Source organism: Bombus fervidus, chromosome 5 (assembly GCF_041682495.2).
Source record: "Bombus fervidus isolate BK054 chromosome 5, iyBomFerv1, whole genome shotgun sequence".
Lineage (NCBI taxonomy): Eukaryota > Metazoa > Arthropoda > Insecta > Hymenoptera > Apidae > Bombus > Bombus fervidus.
In genome coordinates, this window is record NC_091521.1 from 9,609,037 (window position 1) to 9,619,991 (window position 10,955).

Genomic DNA, 10,955 nt, shown 5'->3' on the forward strand with positions numbered 1-10,955 from the left:
CGTATTTTAGCCTACTCTAAGATACATGACTGTATCCCATTATGTATTCATCCATATATTCATTAGATATCCATCATGCTTTAGTGGAAATTATAATTTGTCGTGGTATGTAACGAGAGCGAACGAAGAAACAGGATTAATGTACAGAGAGTCAAGAAAAAGGTATTTGAGGAGTTAGAAATCATAATATTTAGTTCGGATAGAGAAAAGAAAGCGTCGTATTCGCGTGGATGTAAAAATATGTCAACAGAGAAGCGAAAGTTTTAGTAAGTATAGGGAGAGTTTATCTATCGACGTTTTCGATGCAACAATGTTCGAATGCAACAAGTTAGTGTCAGAAATATGGAATTATTTTTTTCATTATTATAAAAAGAAAATATTATAACGGTAAACAGTAAGTTAATTGAGTTTCTAACACAATGTAATTTTAATTACGTTATTAAATAAGAACAAAACAAAATATTAGTTTATTCAAGGAAGTAAATTATAAGAAAGGTTAATATCGGTTGTAGAATTTGATCAACGCATTATATGTATAGTACAGATAAAAGATATATTTAAACACTTTAGACAAAATTGTTTCTTAATATGACGTATTTATTAAAAATAACAGTATTCGTGATGTATTTTGTATTCAAATGAAATTGTTTCTGCTTTTAAAACATGCATATGTATATACACATAGGTACACTTAACATGTTTTATATAAAGGGATCAAGTTATTGTCACAGCACATCGCTTCTTACTTCTGTTATAAAAACACGCTTTCAAATATATTAAATAATGAAATAGGTTGACGTAGTACATAATAAATTCATAGTGATATTCAAAGTGATATATAGATGTTATCACATGTACTATACGGAGATGATGATGGCTCCATGCCATTAAATCACCATTAAACATCAACTTTTCCTTTTTTTATGCAATATATAAGCCATCATACGTTAAGACGTTTTATTTCTTTTCGATATAATTTACGAATAAAACGTTTCTACTGAAACAATGAACTACGATAGTTTTAAATTGACACCCTTGTCATTTACTTCATTCCGTTTGGAGTACGGTCTAGCTAATTTAACTGAGGCGTATATTTGCGTCTGTAAACAGCGTCAATTTTTGTTTACAAACATATCACCGCGGTACGTACAAACAAACACGTTATTACCTACCCTACAATAACTAAGTCTAACAACCATAAACTTGAATTATTGCAACATTTAGATAATAATGTGTAGTATACGTATTAAGACTTTATGTTAGTACTCAAAGCATGTCTAATAAATATATAATAATTATATCTATTATCTTGTATATAACATAATTTCAAAATACTAACGTTACGATAAAAAGAATTATGTTACGCAGCAGATTTTTCAATTGTATTTTGAACCTATAACTCTAACTGTAGCGAAGAATAAACAACAGTACATCTGGTTTGCTTATCGAGTATTATGAAAAACATCGATACGCAAGTATTCGTCGGTTATTTCGTTGTTGTTTTGCGATAAAATTTATCTTTTTATCGATAGAATGGTATAAAAAGTATCTAGTTATGTTTTTAATTTAATTCTAACTGTCCAAATTTGCATGGCTGCTTTCTTTGTTCGATATTTTCCTAAGGAATTCGCGGCGCGATTTTTATGGCGTTCACATGAGTTTATTGCACAATTTGTATATTTTCCGTTCCTTCGAACCATCAACACGAATGAAACATTTCAAGAGAAATCACATGCACACATCTGCTTGGATATATTTCCTCTTAACACTTTGCTGACTGTATAGAAGGAGAAAGATAAACACTGGGAGCTTCCCTTGCTTGACACAGTGTACCAACGGGAGCCGGATATTTAAAACGAAGGGAATAAAAAAGCACCAATTGTTACGTAACCGTGAAACTTCGAAGAGAGGACGTTTCTTGCCTGTAGTTTGTCGAGATAAGATGTATAACAAGATGTAGTACCACTTTAGAAGCGCCAGACTATAACTTACATCAAGACGCTTACCAAAGAAGTTAACTTTAATTTTTAAAAAGACAAATGATAATGATATGTTATTTCCTGTTATGATATATTCATGATATTTTAATTTTCAACTTTGATGACTTAAGAAAGATTACACAAAATTTCATTTATATCTATTTATCTATGTTTGAATCTGTCAGTACTTTTATATCGAAACTGATTCGAAATAAAGAAAACAAGTTAGGAACATAAGATGAAATGTTTCCATTCTAAGTTTCATTTTTAAAAGATTACCTTCCAATATTTTACTAATAAATGTTAGCGAAAAAAATTTAATACGAAGAATAGAAATTTTTATTCTACACAATGGGAAACATTTTCAATGATTTGTAAAGTATCTAATAAAATTTATCGTATTTAAACAGGTTATTGTACCTTGTTATGATATAATTTACAATATAATTTACGCAAAGCCTATTTGAAACATATGGAACATAGGTAAATGTATATTCTGATCGAATAGCTACTTTTCGAGAGAATACGAAGAATCTACATGAATCTAGTTTCTACAGGAAATCTCTAAAGAAATATAAGTTTACTGCTTGCACAAAAGGTTACTTAAGTAATTAAACTTTTGATCAGTCAGTGTACAAAGAGAACGGCAACAGTATATACAAATTCTTTGTTTTTTTTGCTTCTATTCAATGGTGAAGTAGCTATTCCAATTTGAATTTTAATCCTTTAATTATTTCCAGCTTCACCAATGACTTTTCACCATGTCATTGGTATTGCAGTTACCAATTCTCAAAAAAGAAATTAATACACATTGCTCCTAGAATAATAATTTGTTACTAAATACAAAAACCTATTTTTGACTAGTTTTTATTAAATTATTTATATATTTATATTAAACTGAATAATCATTAAAAGAAAATTTCGTTCGATTTTCTACTTCCAAGAAGTTTCTAAGTTATATACATGGAAAGGAATCCTAAAAAAGAAAAACGGGGCATTATTGCACATATACACGAACTAACAACAGGGCTAGATAGTATAACGAAGAACAGAGAGTATAACGAATAATAGACGTCAAAATGCCTACAAATTAATTTTCTCAAATTGTCTCAGCACATAAAAGTCATGATTAAAGAAATATCAGCACTAGTCATCATTTCAACCGGGTATTCCAGAAAATCTCGTAAAAATACGTGTCACGTTCGCCGGCCAACGAAATTAATTTACGTGTAACCATATAAAGAATACACGGCGTACCAACAAAAGCATGTGAACGAAATTATTTAAAAAACAAATACGATTTCTAAGGATGTACGTAATACATGTTTGAGCTTTCATAATCTTAGCTTTGTGCACAATAATAAATTCATTCAATTAAATTACAGCATGAAGGGGTGGAAAATAAAAAGAAAGAAGAAAGGAAGGAGGAAAACCCAGCAGAAACTCAATTTAAATTAAAAGTAGCAAAGAAGACGTATGCGTCGCGACGCGTGATTGTTTTTTTCTGTCGTTCCGCCGTCGTTACGCCATTGTCGCGTGTATAATATGAAAATATATTCTCAGACATTGCACACAGCCGCTGCGAAATACGACGAAAGTATCGAACGTGCATTCAACACACGCGAATTACTTTCTAACGTTGAACAAGGGGCGGAGGAAGAGGGTTGGAACTATGGAAAATGCGACAACACTTTTGAAAGTGGCATTCTCCCTCGATGTACGCAGCTTTATAGATATACCGGGAGTACGATGCTGGAATAACAAATGCTTGGGAGACTGTTTTCTTTCTACGGTGTTCCTCTGTACCGCGTTTACGATTTATCGTCATCCGCTTCATCCCGAAAATTGTTTCGGCAAGCTTTTAAAGCCTGTCTTGTTCCTCGTCGTTACGCTACGTCAAAGCGGAGACTTCATTTCCTTTTCTCAATGACAAGAGTTCCGCGTGCCGCGCTACCGCTCATGCTTTTCCTATAGCTTGGAACGGAAGCATGACATGAAATGTTTAAATATCGTCAATGGTTATGTATTCGAATTCCAATTATGTGGGAGAAATTTCACTCATGTAGTGTGAATAATTATTAAAGAGACAGTCGATAATTATGGGAGGGATGAAAAAGTTGGTTTGCTTGGAGGAGAAATATCGTATAAATAGGTAAAATAAGAGAACTTTCTTAGAGATGATGATTTCTTTAATTAGAAAACTTCTACTTATTTAACGTATTGTTCCATTTCTATGAAATATAAATCAAAATTTACATGAAGTTTATTTGGCTTTGTAAGTTTTGCATTCGTGAGTTTTTAGTTTCTCGTAATTTTTAAACGAAGAAGCAGCCTTGTCAATAAGTTAAATTTATTATAACGAAAGAATATTGTGATTCTGAATGACTGGATAATAAACACTTCAAGTAAACCGCATATCTTTGTTCAATACACTTCGTACGATATTAAAGATATATTCGCGACAAGACTGAATTAAACTTCCTTAGAGATAGAGATTTTGTAAATCTATCTTTTTCTCTTAATTAAAAACATATTTTATTATTCTCTTATAAAACGTTTCACAGTTTTTAAAAGCTAATACGTCTTTCCGTACAAAAGATACCTGCATACAGAATTGTAGAATAGAATAAAACTCACAGAATCGTAGGGAAGAAGACTACAAAAGAGTAAAATATATAATAAAGAGTTTGCTCAGTATGTACGTACGTTTGATTCATTCTTGAAAGAGATGGAAGCAAAACACAGTAATATGCAACGAAATTAAATTCGGATTAACTAATAGTAGAGATTTTTCTTCGTCTTAATCTGTGCTGCAACGCAAATTCTTGTACAAAAGACATATAAATAGGTAACTAAATGTTAACTTTTATTTGAAAATCTATAAAATATTTCAAGATATTTATAAAATGATTTTACATATATCCAACAGAACAATCACAACTACCTTAGAGTTAATATAATATCGTATGGTCGATAATCATTTTTCAAGCGGAAAAATATGACGGTTTGATAAGACCGAAAATATTCGGAAAATTCTCTCCTCCATCAACATTCGTACGTTTTTCACCGACGTCAGTTCGTGTTTCTTCGGTAGACCGGTAAACGTTCGCGCTTTATCCAGCTAGTCCAGTACGAAAATGCGACTGAACCGCACTCGCTTGGCAATAAAGCATCTCCTGTCCAAAGTGTCAGTGGTATACGAGTCGAAATATATACAATCCGCCCGTTTCTCCCTTTGCCGTCCTCTCTTTCTCTCTTTCCGTGAGCTTTTCTCGTTTCTTTCCGTACGTGGAGCAGGGCTACGTGGATGGCAGTGATTAATCGTGTAAGGGTCGGTATTCCCAGCACACAACGAGCGACGTGTTGCTCTGTACCTACGTACACTCGGAAAAAACCGCTTCAAACGACCCCTTCCCCCCCCCCCCCATTCCACCTTATTCCAACCTCTCTCCCCTCTTCAACATTTGCTGTTTGTCTCCGTCTCACTCATTATTTCCCTTGTCGATTCTTTCGTCGGCTCTGTTTGTTCACTTTTGCTTCCTTCCCAGTATTCGTTTTATTTTCTCCTTCGCACGATGTTTCTTCCACGGAAGAAAGAAAATAATTGGAATAATAAAAGATTCTAATTTCAGAAATTGTTTTGAAAATCCTTACGACGAATAGCGGTGATCAAATATACAAGTTCCAATTTAGAATTGTGTGGTATAGGAGTCAATATTTACTTGGAGCTAGAGCGTTCCAGTGTTCCTCTTCGTCGGAATTGCATCCCCTTTGTCGCATCGTACCTTAAGCAAATCGTTTCACAAATAGTTCTAATTATTTCACTCTCACTCTCTCGTCCCTTCCTTTCGACATTTGTTACTAGTTCTCTGTGTAGAAGAGATATGCACATTCCAAATGTATATATGAATTTTGTGTCTAGCAAATTCACAACGGATTGGTTTACTTATGATTTCTCTAGATACCTTCAAAAGCTTCAAAGTTGCATGAACATCCACGATTTCGTTATCAGACAAGAGCAACGATAGAGCGCCATCACGGGCAGAAATTGGTTTTACGCTAAATAGAACGTCTGTGATGGTCGTTTCACGAAAAATGTTCGCCCAAGGTGACAGCCGTTAACTGACGTTGGCTGTAACGGTTTCGCGGCAGGCGAAAAGCCACGAGTATGTATTTTAATTTTCTGTATCGCGCGAATGATAATGGATAACGCGGTCTCCAGGGGAGCTAGGCGAGGATAAGAGAGAAATACGGCAGAAAAATATGCATATTCACCGGGGACTTGGCAATTGCCATCTTCGCGAGGCTGCGGGCGGAAAAAGCTCGTTACAAAATCGACCGGTTGTCGCGCACCGGTAGAAGGAAAAACCGGCCCGGGAGAGGATAATTAGTGCCTTTGCGAAAACACGCAGGGATACTTGGTTGAGCACGTTCAACTTCCACGAAACCCTCCACTTTGCCTAATTGCGTCCTTAAATCATCAAGCCATTACGCTATTGCCGTCTCTTACGGCCTGTAGATCAATGCCCCCTATATAACGTAAGAAGAAGCAACGGCGTCGGAGGCAACAGCAGCAGCAGCACAGCTTATAACTGGGATAACGAATCCCATCGTTCTGTAAGTTTACTCGAAATTGTCTCTCGGCTGCCGCCGGTAAACTCATTGTTAGGCGCCTATTGTAGGCGGCCAAGTACCCACGTCCATCCTTCCCCCTCTTTCGCTCGAACGAACTGTGCAAACTTTCGCGTTTCCTTCGAAGAGGTAGACATAGGGGACACAATCTCCTTGGACTGTAAACACAGTCACGGGTTGGTGGCTCCATGCCACGGTAAATAGGTTTTCCACGCGCATAATATCACCTGGAAAGTCGATCGAATTATACGACATCGAGTGATACAGCGGCGAACCGAGAACTTTCCTAAATTCCGGTCTATATTCAAAGCTAAAAGCGGCTACTCAAGAATTCGTGCATAGTGGTTATGCGAAATTGTAGTTCTTTTTTTTTAATCGAAACAGAGGTAGGCCTCGTGGATAGTAAATTTCGTAAAGAGCGTTGTGGAAAACCGAGTAAAGACTAAAGCGTGGACTGTGGAAGCTTCGACCTGAGAAGTTGATAATGTATATGATACTGCAAAAGTCCCATTCGCGAAAAGGAAGTAGTTTCTTATGCATAAAAAAGATAATGTAGAATCAAGAACTGACTAACTTAAAACAGTGATATCGGAAATCCAAGTTTGTAATTTAATCATACCACGATCGTAGCCCTGCTATGATCTCAATCCGATTGTCGTCTTAAAAATCTTTATACACTGCATGTTTGAAAAAATCACTCGAGAATGACCTGAAACATTCAATGATCTAATGTCAAGATAAATTTTGTCCAGGTGTTTTTGACGATTCAGATATTTACGATAATTTTTCCAAAACCATTTCACGATCAGACAAATGAGTGCATTTAAATAACTGATATTCAAACGATGAAGGTTTCTGCTCTATTACGATTCCATAAACTCTGTGAACACGCATTACATATGCGTATCGGGTTCTGAAAGACATCGTTTAGATCAGGAAAGGCGATCCGATCACGTTCGTTCATCCCTACCGGTGTACCTATTTGCTTTTCTATATAGAGAAAGGGACGAGGGTCAATAGAGTCTCCCAAAGGATTTCTTGCGAGAGCTTACGGTTCTCCTTTCCGTTTCTCTTTCCCGCTTCTGGACCAACGAGATTAACGAGTGTTTCGAGGTAGCATCATGGGACTGGCTCTCTCACTCTTTCAAGACATTCCGCGGCGGCAGAACGGCGTCGGCAACCACGGCGCCGAACTGATAAAGTCGTTCAAAGATGCACATTCTGTATGGCATTAACTACTGCGTACCATGTACGTACTGGGTGATTCCTCTAAATGTCAGAGCTTAAATTATTCTTCTGAGAATTTAAGATGATACAGATACTTGACATATTCTATTTTTGAAAGAGATATCTCTTATTATTGATATTTTTTAAATGATTTACAATTAGCACGATTTGTATCTTTTTTGTATTAATTCTCAGATAGATGTGTATGAGGTAGAATCTTCGTTGTCTATGTTAGGTAATGGTTAGGAACAAAACGGATGCTCATTGTGTCTATTAGAAATAATCAATCGTCGCTGTATACCAACTTAATTAAAACGATAAAATGTATAATATTGTCTCGAGATAGAATGTCGTGTAATTTTTTGCGAGAGTCGTTAGAGTTTCCAAAAGAATTGGAAATGATAATCATCTCGAAAATCTATCCTTCGGTATGTACTTTGTTAAGTTGACAGATATTTTTCATGTAAAGCTACTTTCCACGAAAATATTTCAACTTTGAATGATACGTGTAACATATAATCGTCGTTAAAAGTTATGAGAGCTTGATGTGCAACACTTACTTTCGTGTCAGAAGTTTTAATAGCTTTGTAAAAACTTTGTACCTTGGTTGTTCCAAATGTTAATACTCATGATCCTAACTTACAATTAACAATCCCAGCATGCGTATTCTATAGAATAACTTTTGCAGGTGAGAGAGTTCTATCTTTTTTTCTAGTTACGATTAGGAGAAAGTGTTGAAGAAAAACTGAAAATCGGAAACAGATAATTGAAAGAATACTATGTTCTTAGGATCATATGATATTTGGTTATATAAGTATAGTTACATAGCTTTTTAAAGTACATATAGTTTCTGTTACTTGTATTTCTATCTATAAAAAGTAAGAAACTATAACACGCACATGCACTGCTACAGTTGCAAAAAATGATATGGTCTTGGAAAGGTAGCTCTTTCAACCATTCAGCTTTTTCACCAACACTTTTTTCCGATTATAACCAGAAAAGAGGTACGACATGGCCCAGTTGCATGGAACTACTCTCACTATATCTATCTCATTTTATACGTATGTATATGTATATGTACGATGAATATTGAACAGTATACCATAAAATTTTAAGACCAAAGAATTATTATAAGAAATTATTATAAGAAAAAATAAGAACCTTTTAAGAGATGTCTCTACGTATATTTGAATAAACGTATACTACGTGTATTAACGTATTCATAGCTTAATTCGTGTAATTTTTAATGTACGAGTATTCGTGTTTTAGAGAAGAAAGCACATATTTGCTATTAATAATACTATTTTATTATTGGTTAATTATAAATCTTAGCGAAATGTGTAAATATCGTTAAGAGAAATTAGATTGGAATTAGTTAATTTTACCTGTAACATGGCAATTTCGGAAGCTGTATGTATATTTGTTCCACAAATTACTTGGCTAAATATACTTAAATAATTTGGTGTCTATATACACAAATTAAAATATGAATATACCTGTACTTACTCGTCCATCTGACCACATGTGAATTAGAAACTCGAAATATACACAGATATTGGAACGTATAATTAACTCTATATTAAACACACGAATTTTTAATTCGTGAGCTCGCATATCTACACAAATTCCAAATACTCGTTTAAAATGAACTTTATTAGTTAATAATTAACGTTCTCGCTACGTAGCTGTACTATTATAATTCCAATAATATTTTATCGTTTGCATCGATAGAAATTTGTTGTATTCGATAAAAATAATAAGTAGATGTAATAATTATTAATAGAAATAAATATACGTAAGTATACGTTCTTTAAAAATATGCCAATTAAATTGATAATTACTATAAAGAAGATATGGCGTCTCGAAACAGTTAATAATTGTATAAATTATGTTTGCTTACTTACTTAAGCAATTATGAACTGCAATCGTTCCGAATTAGTAAGTAACATAAAAGTAGTTTACTTGACGCGTAGTCACGCGAACTTACAAGCTCATTAGCAACACGTCCAATTGCACGTTCCACGACGGCGCGGCGCGGCGCATAAAGACTCTACTGAGAAATATCTTCTCCCTAATCGCAGAACGTCTACATGTTTGTTGATTATATTTCAAAGGAGAAGCTTTATGCAACGAACAGCTAAACGAGAAAGTAATTCGAGAAAAAGGTATAAACGATTTATATCGAGTACGCGGTTCAATAGCTCATGCAATGCTCGATCGCTCGCGAGTTTGACCTCTTCGTTAGCATCTTATTTCCGTTTTAACAGAGGCACATGGTTGGTCATAGAAATTGTTATGCTTGTTTTCATTTAATACAATTCGAAGCATTTATGGATGGAAAAATAAAGCATTTAGAAGTATTAGCACGTTCGAAATGTATTTGCTACCTATCGATTTCGAAGTGTCTCGTGCGTATAAGTAGAGAAAATACTACATTTCTTTTTTTTTTTTTTTTTTCGTTCAAACCTATACCGATTCAGTAAATTTTGTTTATTGGAATTTCCAATTTACGAAAAAAAGAAAGATCATGCTTGATTGCAGGTTTGTTTTAATCTGAAATTTATGAATAATATAAATAATTCGTTTTGTACTAATGTGCTAAAATAAAATTACGCATAAGTAGGCAGGCGATATAAAATGTACAAAATATAGACACACATACATTTCTATATAATTTCCAAGTTGCATGGTGTTATAGAAGATTACCTTCCTCTGGCAGTTAAATGCAATAACTTTAAAATAGCATTTTGTGAAATGATTATTTATAATTCACTTTAAGAACTCCAATTTAGACGTGACAGTCTTCCCATTAAGCAATATACAATTTCTTATTCAAAACTTCGCAACTTTGCGAGTACGGCCAGTGCATATCGGATTCCTCATTAACAGGCGCTCAGAAACACATTTTCAAAACATTCGTTACCACAGATAAGAAGCGTTGTATACGTCTTTTTTCTTCAAAAAATATTTCTGTCATTCCCTGTCCTAATTTGCAATTTTTTTTAGATCTTCTATAAAATAGGACGGTTACAAGAAATTTTATTATAGAAATCGTACAAAAACTCGGAGAAGTGAATTTGTCCATCAAATCGGAGATTCACCATAAAAGGATCGGTA